The following is a 16,608-nucleotide window of genomic DNA, read 5'->3' as shown; positions in this document are numbered from 1 at the left end:
GAACCCAAGAAATATCTGGGGCTTTATCATTATTTGTAAAATAATCTATCCATTCATCCTGGTGATGTCTTCTGACAGCCTTTTACCCATTAAGGAAAGCATGGCTCCCTTCTTCCCCAATTCCTATGTAATTGTTAAGCCCAGAGTCCATAATGCAGTTCACTTTATTTATTTATATTTACTATTTTAAACTTATACTTTTCCTAGAATATTTGAAAATATATAAAAATAGAAAAACAAGATCATTCCTGATCTCACCATCCAGACCAATGTAATGAGTTTTTACAGGGATTTATGCATACATTTTTTGTTTTATTTTATTTACTTACTTTTTATGAATATAATTTATTGTCAAATTGGCTTACATACAACACCCAGTGCTCATCCCAACAAGTGCCCTCCTCAATGCCTATCACCCATTTTCCCTTCTCCCTCAGCCCCCCCATCTACCCTCAATTTGTTCTCTGTATTTAAGAGTCTCTTGTGGTTTGCCTTCCTCCCTCTCTTTTACTATTTTTTCCCTCTTCCTTCCCCATGGTCTTTTGTTAAGTTTCTCAAGATCCACATACGGGTGAAAACATATGATATCTGTCCTTCTCTGACTGACTTATTTCACTCAGCATAGTACCTTCCAGTTCCATCCACATTGCTGCAAAGCCAGATTTCATTCTTTCTCTTTGCCAAGTAGTAAGCCATTGAATATATAAACCACATATTTTTTATCCATTCATCAGTTGATGACATTTAGGCTCTTCCATAATTTGGGTATTGTTGAAAGCACTGCTATAAACATTGGGGTTCACATGCCCCTATGCATCAGTACTCCTGTATCCCTTAGGTAAATTCCTACTAGTGCTATTGCTGGGTCATAGGGTAGCTCTATTTTTAATTTCTTGAGGAACCTCCACACTGTTTTCCAGAGCGGCTGCACCAGTTTGCATTCCCACCAACAGTGCAAGAGGGTTCCCGTTTCTCCACATCCTCACCAGTATTTGTAGTTTCCTGATTTGTTCATTTTAGCCACTCTGACCAGTGTTAGGTGGTATCTCAGTGTGGCTTTGATTTGTATTTTGGTTTTATTTTTTTAACTGAATTGTGCTTGCACATCTTATACAACTTGAGTTGAGTGTTTTTATATAGCATCATAAACATTTTTCTATATTTCTATATTCTCTTCTAAAGGACAGTATAATACTTCATCCAGTATTGTCCTATGGTTTATCCCTTTCCATATAGATCCATATTAAGGTTGCTTGTAACTTTCTTATGTTGTAAATAGCATTATGATGAATATAACTGCACATGAAGCATTTAAAAATTACTACTTAGGGTGATTTCTTTTATATAAACTCTCAAAAGTAGAATCCCTACATCAAATAGTATGAGTAACTTAGATTTATCAAAATACATTGCTTTCTAAAAGACTTATACAAAGTTACACTATCACCTTCATAGTGTGCCTGTACCTGCTTCTTGCCCTCACCAGCTTTGGTAGTCCATAATATTATATTTTCCTGTGAGTAGAATGGAAAAACCAAAAGAATATATAAAAAACACAAACTTCAGATTTTGTTTTCATTTGTAAAAATACTAATCTTTATAAGCTAAAATTAGATTACACAAATAATAGTAAATCTGAATGTGATTCATTGTTACGAATATAATTCTAACTCTAACTTCTCCAGGTGGAAAGCTATTAAAAATATATCTACGACTTAAAATAACAAGTGGTCCAAGAAAAATGACCATATTACCCTCATTGAACACTAATGCTTTATAATCTCTTACCATTTTTTTTTCTGCAGTGGAGCCTGATGAAAAATTGGTTCATACAATTGGATACTCATAAGATTATGTGCAGTAACATTTACTTTGACCCAAATATAATGCTTTCAAGGTTACATTTGTAAGGCCATTAAGAAGTTCTGCTGCTTTGCACAATAACATATGAAATACCTGAAGTAACTGAAAACTGTTAAGGAACATTGCCACATTATTCTTTATCTCTAATGGAATATAGATAATTTCTAATTTTTTCCATAAGAAAGACCTGAGCCTAGTTGGAAGTTAATTACCATGAATGAGTAATAAAAATGCCTTTAATTTTAGGGTATTTCTAATTGCTAAATCCTCCTCCCTACAATGACAATACTCAAACAACATCAGAACTTTTTCTACACAAAGTAGTCAGGGGGAAAAGAGCTGCATATTAAAGGAAAAATCAAAAAGAGCAGACCCAAGTTTCCTACCCAAATAATGAAGATGGTACCAGACATGAACAACAGCCAAAAGTCTCAGCCACTGATGTCAACAATTTTCAGTGACCTCTCAAAGAGAGCTTCTCTTAAATCATGTAACTTAAATAAAATCTATGCCATACAGTATCTTTGAGGCCAAGGTTGGTAGTAAAGGTAATGATTTTACACGAACATTTAGTGGGCATTTTTAAAACAAAAAAAAATTAAATGTATATTCATTTTTGACAGAGAGTGAGAGAGTGTGAGTAGGGGAACACAAAGCCTGACACAGAGCTCAATCTCACGAACCATTAGATCATGTCCTGAGCCGAAATCAAGAGTTGGACACTTAACTGACTGAGCCACCCAGGCACTTACTGGGAATTTTTAACTTTAAAAAGACTAAGAATTGCCATTTTGTGTCTCCATTTCTAAATTACGTTGGAAAATGTGGACAATAAGGAAGCATAACCAAGTTTGCATATCCTTCGTGTTTGTTCATAGTATAGATTAATACAATTCATACCCTATCCCTTATCTCAAGTAAGTCAGTAGTTTTCAACTTTTGTCCATCCAAATTTTTTCACCATGCAAGCAGCAAATAGATTCTTCATTCATCTTTTCTTAAAGGAGCTGAAGAAAATGAAGGCAGATCACCAATGGGAAAGAGACAAGAAAGGGCTTGGGTCATTCACAAGCTGAATGATCAAACTTAGGAGAGACTGAGAGGTGAGATCAACCTTAGCATTCTCTTACATCCCCTTTTCTCTTTCTTTGATTATTGATGACTTTGGAATCTTGTTCAATAGACTTTGCTCCACTTAAAAAGACAAATATTATAAAAGATAATTTCCTGAAAACTACATGTATAATGACTTAAAGTCATCACTTCAGAAGTTCAGAGACTTGATCATGCATTGGAATCACCTGGGAGCTTTTGATTTTTTTTTAATGTTTATTTATTTTTGAGAGAAAGAGAAAGACAGAGCACAAGTGGGGGAGGGCCAGAGAGAGAGGGAAGCCCAGAATCTGATGCAGGCTCCAGGCTCTGAGCTGTCAGCACAGAGCCTGACTCAGGGCTCAAACCCATGGGGCTGTGAGATCATGACCTGAGCTGAAGTCAGATGCTTAACTACTTAACTGACTGAGCCACTCAGGCGCCCCTGGGGAGTTTTTGAAAACAATGTCCCAAGCCAACTGAATCAAAAATCTCTGGGAGTGGGGCCAGGGCATTAGTATTTTTGTAAGCTCCCCCAGCATTAATCTGTGTAGGTAGACTTGGAACCACCATATTCCTGTGGTATAAATAAAGTAACAATCTCAAAAGACCCTGATTGGTCACAATTGTTTATACCCAAATTAAAAAAAAATAAGTGATAGAGAGGGGCTAACAAGTGTAATTGTAAAACCACAGAGTTTCAGGAATAGAAAGGGGACTTAGAGAAAAGCTAATTTCATTCCTTCATTTTAAGTGTTAGGAGGAGGTCACCTTACTTTAATATGCAAATTCTAGTAATTTTTGGATGACCTATGCAATCTGAAGTTTAATTTACCAAGCCTGATATTTCTGGGAATCCTCAGATAATGTGAACATCTTCCCTATTCATACATTCCCCAACTCCCTCTTCACCTCAGCCAGGCATTTGGTTCCATTTGCCTGTCCTACCCCTCCTACAGGTCACTCACAGTTTGGTCCTGTCCAAGTAACTCCTATTGTTTTCAAAAGATCCCCCTTCCCCAACATGACCTCAGATTTTCTTTTCTTTTCTTTTTGAGAGAGAGAGAGAGAGAGAGAGAGAGGGAGAGAGAGAGAGCACATGCAAGTGTTCATGCATGTGTGCACATAAGCAGGGGATGAGGAGAGAGAGAGTGAAAGAGCGAATCTCAAGCAGCCTCCACATTCAGCATGGAGCCAGTTGTGGGGCTTGATCTCACTACCATGAGATCATGACCTGAGCTGAAATCAAGAGTCATACACTTAACTGACTGAGCCACCTAGGTGCCCTCCATCAGTTTTTATTTTCTCCACCCAAAATTTTCAACACAATTTTGGTGATGATTTGGGCTTACAGGAGAACAACAACTAAAAAAGCATCTTATAACTGCTACTTGAAAGGATCACCATCAAGAGTTCAGCATCCTCCTACTTAGGTCTTTCATTCTCTCCTTTCCTTCTCCCCCAGTGCCATGTACTACCTTATGGCACAGGAGAAGCACCTGGTTCTCAGCCATCTACCCCCTCCACACTGGCTAATGATCACAGTTTGTGTCTTTATTCCTCACCATCCATATTATCTCACATGAACTGCAAAGTCATCTTAGTTCTGTCAGACCTTGCTCATGCATTTCTGTGTCCTTTTAACTGATTTCCAGCCATTTGGAAGCTATGGCAGAGTGGTGATGCCTCAGGCCCTCTGTGTCTAGACACTCCAGGCAGCACCTCTTTCTGCTGATATCATGAAGATATCTCTAGAACCTCTTTTGTTTTTCAGGGCCACATCCAGAAATCAAATACTGCTCCCCTCTGATTTCAGATGACCAAACTTACATAGGATTGGCTGAGGGCTGCAGGGCGGGGGGGAAGGGAAGGCACAGAGTATTCACCCGCAGTTCATACTTCTTGATCTCTTCTTCGTCTCTCCCTTTTCTTTTTTTTTTTTTTAAATTTTTTTTTTCAACGTTTATTTATTTTTGGGACAGAGAGAGACAGAGCATGAACAGGGGAGGGGCAGAGAGAGAGGGAGACACAGAATCGGAAACAGGCTCCAGGCTCTGAGCCATCAGCCCAGAGCCCGACGCGGGGCTCGAACTCACGGACCCCGAGATCGTGACCTGGCTGAAGTCGGACGCTTAACCGACTGCGCCACCCAGGCGCCCCTTCGTCTCTCCCTTTTCATCAGTCCCTAACTCTTGAACAAATTTAGAGCACAAAACTGGCTCTGAAATCATCATATATTCTTCCCAAATATATTGTTTATAACATAAACTTTGACTTTTGAAGCGTAAAACATTTTCTTTCTACTTCTGGGATGGGTTGTTCGAAAGTCTACTTAGAAACTCAAAAAGCTGTTGTACTTTTTCTCTTGTATGCCTGCTATACCAACTCTACCCTGAGTAAGTGTGCAAAGCCCAAGCCCATCCCTCACACACACAAATGGTGGAGGAAGGGAAGGAAAGTCATGAAAATTCTCATTGGTTATTTCAACATGTCTTTCTACACCTTGGAAAGGGTACAATACCCTGCCTAAGAAAAGGGCAAGAGGCTGAGAGACCCAGAAAAATGGGAGGGGACATGGAAAACGTTAAGGACACAGGAAATATTTGGAGAGGTGAGTCTGTGTAGCTAGCCTCTAAAAAGAGAAATTTGGGGGGCGCCTGGGTGGCGCAGTCGGTTAAGCATTCCGACTTCAGCCAGGTCACGATCTCGCGGTCCGTGAGTTCGAGCCCCGCGTAGGGCTCTGGGCTGATGGCTCAGAGCCTGGAGCCTGTTTCCGATTCTGTGTCTCCCTCTCTCTCTGCCCCTCCCCCGTTCATGCTCTGTCTCTCTCTGTCCCAAAAATAAATAAAAAAACGTTGAAAAAAAAAATTAAAAAAAAATAAATAAATAAATAAAAAAAAAGAGAAATTTGGAAGGAGAAGAGATTATCTCTTAAGGATATTCAAGTAAAATTTAGTGTGTACTCTTGCCTTTTATCCCCAGTATATCTTCATTACTAGTTTCTTAATAATGAATGAAAATATTGTGTTTTGTGTTAGTTGCTGTTAGGAAAATGAAATAGAAATAAGTCGTACTTAGAAAATAAATTAGCCTAAAGGAAAACAGTCTGTAGCCACGGCAGTCTGCACATGCTGTTGGTTTCGTTTACTAAGGAAGCATATTAGCTCATTGCAACCCAACATTTCCAATAGCTCCTTCCATGCAAAGGCCTATTTTGTTTAAATCTCCTTGATCTTAAAGAATAAATCCATCCAAACTAACCCAATCTTAAAGGGAAATTTATTGGAGAATAACAGAGGTATTTGTTTCACAGAACTCAAGAGTAGGCAGAACAGCTGGGTCCCAGAAGAACTGGGATCAGGATCTGTAAAAACAGGACCCTAGGTAATTTTCTCTATTTTCCAAAACTATTTAGTCTCTTGTCTCTCCTTCCTGTACGTGGAGACATAAGGCAGCATGACAGATTTGAGGAATTCCATATTACTATATACTGTGAGGCAAGGTACCAGCTGAGGAGTAGACTAGACATGGGGTTGGAGATATAAGAAGGCTTGGCACATAGCAGAAACCTAATCAACATATAAGGAATTAATGCATGATGACAACTTTGTTTTAAAGATGTTGTGGATTATTTAAGTGGAAAAGACCAGTAGGATTGATTGATGAATTTGGAGCTCAGAAAAAATATCTGTTGACTGACACCAGAGATTTGTATTACTAGCCTAAAATCGTAATTTAAACATTGAGTGAGTAAATAATCCAGAAAGACTATAGAGAAAAGAAAAAATGGGCTAAGGACTGATGTCTGGAGAGACATTGGCATTTAAGATATAGTCAAAGGAGAAACTTTAGAGGAGAGTGAGCAGGACAGGTCAGAACAGGAGGAAAACTAAAAGCAAGAAGCTTTGCACAAAAAATGGCTTCAAGAAGGTAGGAGTGGAGAAAAGAGACAAAGGTTGTCCTGAAATCAGTTTTGGTAACCAAGAGGCTCTATCACTGCTCTTGATGAGCTTTGGTTCTGGAGTTGGCTGAGCAGAGGCCAGGGTGTGCTAGCTGTAAGAATTCAGGCAGTGGATGGGACCACACCTAACCAGGTGCTCTACTTGTTGTTTTCACATGGTCTATCTCATCTAACCTTCACAACAATCCTGTGAATTGGGGATCATTATCCTTATTTTATAGATACAAAAAAATAAATTCAGATAATTTTTTTATAACCCAACTTCCACTTTTGATAGTATAGCAGATAGGTAATCTGAAGCCCAACCCTCCTATGGCAAAATTAAAATGTTCTCAGTACACTAAAAATGTTATTTTAATATTATACTTTATGCCATTGTATATGTTAACTGTAAATATTTTAACATATTTAGTATCTGCATTTTTTTAATTCCTAGGACCAAATAGCTAAAGGAGACACTGCTTATATTCAAAGTGCAATGTGTCAGAACAAAAAATCACATTCTTTGTTGGTTAGTTGCTTTGGGGGAATTTTTTTAAAAAAAACTGAAATAGTACAAGTAACAATTTAAAATGCCAGAAAATGTCAGGTTTTTCTTCTCTGGACCTATTCCACATCATTTTTCAAGTGTTGAAATAAAAATTGAATGCTGCTCTCTAAGCATGATCTGAGCAATTCAAATTACAGTTGCTCTGAGTAATTGCAAATCTACTGTTTTTTTTCCCAGCATCTTCTTGGGAACTAAAGTTAGCCAACTCCTTAATGTTTGAGGGCTCTGTAACTGTAACATGGGGCTTTCAGTCTGCACTGAAAGTTGATCTGAAGTTCAACTAACTTCATTCCTCCATACTCTCAAGTCTTTCCAATAGCTATAGACAATTAGGAAAGGCCTAAAGCTTGCATAGGAATCCCAGAAAACATTATTTGGGGTTGAGCTCAAAGTCTCAGAGGTCTTAGTTTGAGTAAAGCCTTTATAAATGAGTATGGAGAGGAGAGAGTAATACCTGACCTCACCCACTGCTGCCAAGGAAGATACTGGCCAAGGAACAACAGTCACTTAAAGCCTTGGCCATGTCTACCTGCAAACAACCCCAACTACAATTAATCCAGAATCGGCATGCCTGGTCATGCACTGGCCAGGGAGAGAGGTCCTGGGATTTTTCAGAGATATGCTATTGTAAAAGAGAAAAGTAAATAAATGAAAATTTTCTTTTCTGTGCTTGGGAATAATCACTCCTCAATTTTGCCTCTCCATTCAAGCATGAAGAATCAATGTCAAGTATTCCATGCCTGTCTCAGGAGGAGCATAGCACAGGGTTTTATTCTAAGACAGACTAACATTCAGCAGAGCTCTATAGTAAAATCATTCTTCAAATTCCCCACTATGTAGTTTATGGGAAGAATATGATATGGGGGCATGGTGAGGAAATTTTAACATTCCAATTGTGGGTAGTAATCACTAACTAATCAGTAAGGTGTGGAATAGGTGTGTCATCTGATTTTCTCAATGAAGAGACTGAATTTGTAAACTCATTTCAATTTAGAAAACATGATTTAAAACTGTATATAAAATATAATCAAACTGTTGGAAAATAGACATAGAAGTGAAAATCTACTAAACAAAAATGAATATTTTGTGGTGGTAAAATAATAGATTTATTTTAGTTTCTCATTTATATATCTATATTTTCCAAATGTTAAACAATAAGTATACTTATTTTACAATAACTTCAAAGGAAATTTTTCACAGCCATTATTTTTCCACATTTCATGGTACACTTCTTCATGTTTCACAGTCCATTATTTGCATCAGTAAGCTAGCTATAGGGCTATGTGGGAGTCAGATGATGTCAGTGATTCAAAGGTTAGAACAGGGACTAGTGAAAGTTCCAGAAGATGATCCGGGACCAGTGTAAGGCTAAGGTTTCTAATAAATAAAACTTTCATTAACACCAAGATTTATCTTGTGAAGTAATAAAATCCAGCCTTTTCTCACTCTTCCCTCTCCTGTGCACAGACAAAGAATGGAGAGGCTGCACCTAAGAGCCAGTAGGAGATAGAAAGCCACTCTAAAGGCAGCCAGAGAGAGATTTCATTCCCATTAATAAAGAATTGGTGGCAGACATTTTACACAGAATATGGAAGAAAATAATTTTCAATGGCAATACAGAATGCTGATTTTTCATTACATGAACTTTGAACATTTGCAGATTAGAGACAAAGTTATTGGTCATTAGTAGAAAGAACATGAAATATAAAAGCAATATTCCTGCTCAAATGCCTGTGACAAGAATGATAGGGAGTAAAGAAGAAAATCAGCAGTCTGTACTGATCTCCTGTACAGCAGGAGATATACATGCCAAGTTGTGCAGAGGTAACTAGATGAGTGTTTCCACTAATTTTTCAGTGGAGATAAACTGGAAATTAATGATGGCTGATGAATTTATTTTAAAAAATTTTATAATATTTATTTGTTTTTGAGAGAGAGAGACAGACAGAGACAGAGCATGAGAGGGGGAGAGTCAGAGAGAGAGGGAGGCACAGAATCTGAAGCAGGATCCAGGCTCTGAGCTGTCAGCACAGAGCCCAAAACAGGGCTTGAACTCACAGACCATGAGATCATGACCGGAGCCAAAGCTGAGTGCTTAACCAACCTAGCCACCCTGGCTCCCTGTTGGCTGATGAATTTAAAGTCTACTGAAGCAAATGCTTTATTAAAACAAAATTTTTGGTCCTTCAAACAAATGGAAAGTCATGTCATGTTCATGGATGAGAAGAACAAATACTGTTAAAATGGCAATAACACCCAAAGCCACCTACAGATTCAACATAATCCCCATCAAAATACCAAAGCCATTCTTCACAGAAATAGAAGAAACAACCCTAAAATTTGTGTGGAACCACAAAAGAACCCAAATAGCCAAAGTAATCCTGAGGGGGAAAGAAGAACAAAGCCAAAGATAGCACATTTCCTGATTTCAAACTACACTACAAAACCATAATAATAAAAACAGTATGGTACTGGCACAAAAACAGACACATAGACCAATGGAACAGAATAAACAGCCCAGAATTAAATCCCATTATATATGGTCAACTAACATTTGACAAGGGAGCCAAGAACACCAATAGGAGAAATATAGTCTTTTCAACAAATGGTGCAAGGAAAACTGGAGAAACACATGCAGAACAATGAAATTGGACACCTACCTCACACTACTCACAAATATTAACTCTACATCAATTAAAGACTTAAACTTAAGGCCTGATACCATAAAACTCCTAAAATAAAACATAGGGAAGAGAAACTCAATATTTCTCCTGGCAACTTTTTGGACATGATACCTAAAGCACCAACAACAAAAGCAAAAATCAAAAAATGGGACTGTATCAAACTCAACAGATTCTGCATAGCAAAAGTAAAAATTAACAAAATGAAATGTCAGCCTACAGAATGAGAGAAAACTTTTGCAGACCATTTATCAGATAAGGGGTCAATATCCATAACACATAAAGATCTAACACAACTTAATAGCAACAAAAAATTCTATTAAAAAATGGGCAACAGAGGAGATTCGGAGAAGATGGCAGCATAGGAGGACACTGAGCTCACCTCACACTGCTGATCACTTAGATTCCACCCACATCTTCTTAATTTACCCTGATAACCACCAGAAGACTAGCAGACAGACTCTCTGGAGCCAAGTATAGACGAGAGGTCCAAGGAAGAGGGTAGGAAGGGCGGAGAGGCAGTGCATGCTACATGGACTGGCAGGAGGGAGCCAGGGCGGTGGAGGGGCAGCCAACCCACCCGGCAAGGCAGAGCCCCCGAGTCTGGCTTGCAAAAGCGGAGGGGCCGGACAGAGTGTGTTCTGACAGCCAGTGGGACTTAACATCTGGAATGTTAGAAGTCAACAGCTCTGCTCGGAGAGTGGGAGGGAGAGTTGTTGAGCCCTGGAGGACAGAGCTCAGTGTGGTGGGGAACAAAGGCACTGGGAAGCACTGTCTCCCTCGCCCATCCCCCAGCCAAAATCCCAAATGGAGCCAGTTCCTGTCACGGAACTTACTTGCACGGCGCAAACACCCAATGCTGTGCTTCTGCGGATCCATCGCTCTCATGGGTCTGCCTCCCTCCCGGTGCCGCAGGGCCCCTCCTGAAGGGGACCACCAAAGGCAAAGCAAGTTGAGCCTGCTCCTCCCACCCATGTGCACCTTGCAGATCCACCCCAACTAATACGCCAGATACCATCAAAGCAGTACTACAAGACTGGCAGTGTGCAAGTAGCCCAGACAGAGGCCACACCACTCCACAGTGAATCCTGTCCCTGGGAGAGGGGAAGATAAGGTACACACCAGTCTAACTGTGGCTCCAGCGGTGAGCTGGCGGCAGACATCAGGTCTGACTGTGGCCCCAGCCACCAATGCAAGTTACGCCAGACAGCACAGAGGAAGAGCCCTGCAGTTCCCCGCCAACCAGGGACTATTCAAAATGACGAAATGGAGGAATTCTCTTCAAAAGAAACTCCAGGAAGTAGTGACAGCTAACGAACTGATCAAAAACGATTTAAGCAATATAGCAGAAAATGAATTTAAAACAATAGTCATAAAATTAATCGCTGGGCTTGAAAAAACAATAGAGGACAGCAGAGAATCTATCACTACAGAGATCAAGGGACTAAGAAACAGTCCAGAGGAGCTAAAAATGCTATAAATGAGCTGCAAAATAAAATGGAGGCAACCACAGCTCAAATTGAAGAGGCAGAGGAGAGAATAGGTGAATTAGAAGATAAAATTATGGAAAAAGAAGAAGCTGAGAAAAAGATAAAAAAAATCCAAGAGTATGAGGGGAGAATTAGAGAATTAAGTGACACAATTAAACGAAATAATGTACGCATAATTGGGATTCCAGAGGAGGAAGAGAGAGGGAAAGGTGCTGAAGGTGTACTTGAACAATTCATAGCTGAGAACTTCCCTGAACTGGGGAAGGAAAAAGGCATTGAAATCCAAGAGGCACAGAGAACTCCCTTCAGACGTCACTTGAATCGATTTTCTGCACGACATATCATAGCGAAACTGGCAAAATACAAGGATAAAGAGAGAATTCTGAAAGCAGCTAGGGATAAACATGCCCTAACATATAAAGGGAGACCGATAAGACTGGTGATGTACCTGTCTAGTGAAACTTGGCAGGCCAGAAAGGAATGGCAGGAAATCTTCAATGTGATGAACAGAAAAAAATGTGCAGCCGAGAATCCTTTATCCAGCAAGTCTGTCATTTAGAATAGGAGAGATAAAGGTCTTCCCAAACAAACAAACACTGAAGGAATTCATCACCACTAAACCAGCCCTACAAGAGATTCTAAGGGGGATCCTGTGAGACAAAGTTCCAGAGACATCACTGCAAGCATGAAACCTACAGACATCACAATGACTCTAAACCCATATCTTTCTATAATAACACTGAATGTAAATGGACTAAATGCTCCAACCAAGAGACACAGGATATCAGAATGGATAAAAACACAAGACCCATCTATTTGCTGTCTACAAGAGACTCATTTTAGACCTGAGGACACCTTCAGATTGAAAGTGAGGGGATGGAGAACTATCTATCATGCTACTGTAAGTCAAAAGAAAACTGGAGTAACCATACTTATATCAGACAACCTAGACTTTAAATTATAGGCTGTAACAAGAGATGAAGAAGGGCATTATATAAAAATTACAGGGTCTATCCATCAGGAAGAGCTAACGATTATAAATGTCTATGCGCCAAATATGGGAGCCCCCAAATATATAAAACAATTACTCATAAACATAAGCAACCTTATGGATAAGAATGTGGTAATTGCAGGGGACTTTAATACTCTACTTACAACATTGGATAGATCAGCTAGACACAGGATCAATAAAGAAACAAGGGCCCTGAATAATACACTGGATCAGATGGACTTGATAGATATATTTAGAACTCTGCATCCCAAAGCAACAGAATATACTTTCTTCTCAAGTGCACATGGAACATTCTCCAAGATAGATCACATACTGGGTCACAAAACAGCCCTTCATAAGTATACAAGAATTCAGATCATACCATGCATACTTTCAGACCACAGTGCGATAAAGCTTGAAATCAACCACAAGAACAAGTCTGGAAAACCTCCAAAAGCATGGAGGTTAAAGAACACCCTACTAAAGAATGAATGGGCCAACCAGGCAATTAAAGAAGAAATTTAAAAATATATGGAAATGAATGAAAATTAAAATACAACAACCCAAATGCTTTGGGATGCAGCAAAGGCAGTCTTGAGAGGAAAATACATTGCAATCCAGACCTATCTCAAGAAACAAGAAAAATCCCAAATACAAAATCTAACAGCACACCTAAAGGAAATAGAAGCAGAACAGCAAAGACACCCCAAATACAGCAGAAGAAGAGAAATAATAAAGATCAGAGCAGAAATAAACAATATAGAATCTAAAACAACTGTAGAGCAGATCAATGAAACCAAGAGTTGGTTTTTTAAAAAAATAAACAAAATTGACAAACCTCTAGCCAGGCTTCTCAAAAAGAAAAGGGAGATGACCCAAATAGATAAAATCATGAATGAAAATGGAATTATTACAACCAATCCCTCAGAGATACAAACAATTATCAGGGAATACTATGAAAAATTATATGCCAACAAACTGGACAACCTGGAAGAAATTGACAAATTCCTAAACACCCACACACTCCCAAAACTCAAACAGGAAGAAATATAAAGCTTGAACAGACCCATTACCAACAAATAAATTGAATTAGTCATCAAAAATCTCCCAACAAATAAGAGTCCAGGACCAGATGGCTTCCCTGGGGAATTCTACCAGACATTTAAAGCAGAGATAATACCTATCTTTCTCAAGCTATTCCAAAAAATAGAAAGGGAAGGAAAACTTCCAGACTCATTCTATGAAGCCAGCATTACTTTGATTCCTAAAACACACAGAGTCCCAGTAAAAAAAGAGAACTACAGGCCAATATCCCTGATGAATATGGATGCAAAAATTCTCATTAAGATACTAGCAAATCGAATTCAAAAGCATATAAAAAGACTTATTCACCATGATCAAGTGGGATTCATTCCTGGGATGCAGGGCTGGTTCAACATTCGCAAATCAATCAATGTGATACGTCACATTAATAAAATAAAAGATAAGAACCATATGATCCTGTCAATCGATGCAGAAAAAAGCATTTGACAAAATTCAGCATCCTTTCTTAATAAAAACTCTCGAGAAAGTCAGGATAGAAGGAACATACTTAAACATCATAAAAGCCACTTAGGAAAAGCCCACAGCTAATATCAGCCTCAATGGGGAAAAACTGAGAGCTTTCCCCCTGAGATCAGGAACACGACAGGGAAGTCCACTCTCACCACTGTTGTTTAACATAGTGTTGGAAGTTCTAGCATCAGCAATCGGACAACAAAAGGAAATCAAAGGCATCAAAATTGGCAAAGATGAAGTCAAGCTTTCACTTTTTGCAGATGACATGATATTATACATGGAAAACTCGATATACTCCACCAAAAGTCTGCTAGAACTGATACATGAATTCAGCAAAGTCGCAGGATACAAAATCAATGTACAGAAATCAGTTGCATTCTTATACACTAATAATGAAGCAACAGAAAGACAAATAAAGAAACTGATCCCATTCACAATTGCACCAAGAAGCATAAAATACCTAGGAATAAACCTGACCAAAGATGTAAAAGATCTGTATGCTGAAAACTATAGAAAGCTTATGAAGGAAATTGAAGTAGATATAGAGAAATGGAAAAACATTCCGTGCTCATGGATTGGAAAAATAAATATTGTTAAAATGTCAACATTACCGAAAGCTATCTACACATTCAATGAAATCCCAATCAAAATTGCACCAGCATTCTTTTCGAAGCTAGAACAGGCAATCCTAAAATGTGTATGGAACCACAAAAGGCCCCAAATAGCCAAAGTAATTTTGAAGAAGAAGACCAAAGCAGGAGGCATCACAATCCCAGACTTTAGCCTCTACTACAAAGCTGTCATCATCAAGACAGCATGGTATTGGCACAAAAACAGGCACATTGACCAACGGAATAGAATAGAAACCCCAGAACTAGACCCACAAAAGTATGGCCAACTAATCTTTGACAAAGCAGGAAAGAACATCCAATGGGACGAAGACAGTCTCTTTAACAAATGGTGCTGGGAGAACTGGACAGCAACATGCAGAAGGTTGAAACTAGACCACTTTCTCATACCATTCACAAAAACAAACTCAAAATGGATAAAGGGCCTGAATGTGAGACAGGAAACCATCAAAACCCTAGAGGACAAAGCAGGGAAAAACCTCTCTGACCTCAGCCATAACAATTTCTTACTTGACACATCCCCAAAGGCAAGGGAATTAAAAGCAAAAATGAACTATTGGGACCTCATGAAGATAAAAAGTTCTGCACCACAAAGGAAACAACCAACAAAACTAAAAGGCAACCAACAGAATGGGAAAAGATATTTGCAAATGACATATCAGACAAAGGGCTAGTATCCAAAATCTATAAAGAGCTCACCAAACTCCACACCCAAAAAACAAATAATCCAGTGAAGGAATGGGTAGAAAACATGAATAGACACTTCTCTAAAGAAGACATCCAGATGGCCAACAGGCACATGAAAAGATGGTCAACGTCGCTCCTCATCAGGGAAATACAAATCAAAACCACACTCAGATATCCCCTCATGCCAGTCAGAGTGGCCACAATGAACAAAACAGGTGATTATAGATGCTGGAGAGGATGTGGAGAAACGGGAACCCTCTTGCACTGTTGGTGGGAATGCAAACTGGTGCAGCCACTCTGGAAAACAGTGTGGAGGTTCCTCAAAAAATTAAAAATAGACCTACCCTATGACCCAGCAGTAGCAGTGCTAGGAATTTACCCAAGGGATATAGGAGTACTGATGCATAGGGGCACTTGTATCCCAATGTTTATAGCAGCACTCTCAACAGTAGCCAAATTATAGAAAGAGCCTAAGTGTCCATCAACTGATGAATGGATAAAGAAATTGTGGTTTATATACACAATGGAGTACTATGTGGCAATGAGAAAGAATGAAATATGGCCCTTTGTAGCAATGTGGATGGAACTGGAGAGTGTGATGCTAAGTGAAATAAGTCATACAGAGAAGGACAGATTCCATATGTTTTCACTCCTATGTGGATCCTGAGAAACTTAACAGAAGACCATGGGGGAGGGGAAGAAAAAAAATGGTTAGAGAGGGAGGGAGCCAAAGCACAAGAGACTCCTAAAAACAGAACAAACTGAAGGTTTATGGGGGGGAGGGAGGGAGGGGTGGGTGGGTGATGGGTATTGAGGAGGGCACCTGTTGGAATGAGCACTGGGTGTTCTATGGAAACCAATTTGACAATAAATTTCATAATAGGAGAAAAAAAGAAAAAAATGGGCAAAAGAACTAAGTAGACATTTTTCCCAAAAGGACATCGCAATGGCTACCACGCATATGAAAACATGTTCAACATCACTAATCATCAGGGAGATGCAAATAAAAACTACAATGAGTATATCACCTTAAACCTGTTAGAATGGCTATCATCAAGAAGAGGCAACAGATGCTGTCGAGGATGTGGTGAAGAGGGAATCTTTATA

This window comes from Lynx canadensis, chromosome B2 (genome assembly GCF_007474595.2).
Source record: "Lynx canadensis isolate LIC74 chromosome B2, mLynCan4.pri.v2, whole genome shotgun sequence".
NCBI lineage: Eukaryota > Metazoa > Chordata > Mammalia > Carnivora > Felidae > Lynx > Lynx canadensis.
This window is presented reverse-complemented; position numbering follows the sequence as displayed.